Here is a 289-nt window from a genome sequence, read left to right as displayed (position 1 = left end):
AAGTGAAGCGAGACGAGGACGAGCGTATGCTTGGAGCAATTGAGTCTGGCATGTTCCAATCCGCTCTTGGCAACGGCCGAGGGGGGTATTCCGATGAACATCGATGCGCTAAGTCATTCGCCCGTGCAGCAAAGGCATGACAAAGGCCGCGCATACGTGCAGCGTAAGCATGAGGCAGGAAGACAACCTGCACGGTCGGAATGGGGCGCTCAGCGCGGCGAAGTGCCGCAGCAAACCCAGTTTCGATCACCACAGTTCGCAGAGGCACAGGACTACGCGCGACGAACGC

This window comes from Plasmopara halstedii (assembly GCF_900000015.1).
Source record: "Plasmopara halstedii genome assembly, contig: Scaffold_287, whole genome shotgun sequence".
In the NCBI taxonomy this organism is placed as follows: domain Eukaryota; phylum Oomycota; class Peronosporomycetes; order Peronosporales; family Peronosporaceae; genus Plasmopara; species Plasmopara halstedii.
The sequence above is the reverse complement of the archived record's forward strand: the minus strand, read 5'-3'. Positions refer to the sequence as shown.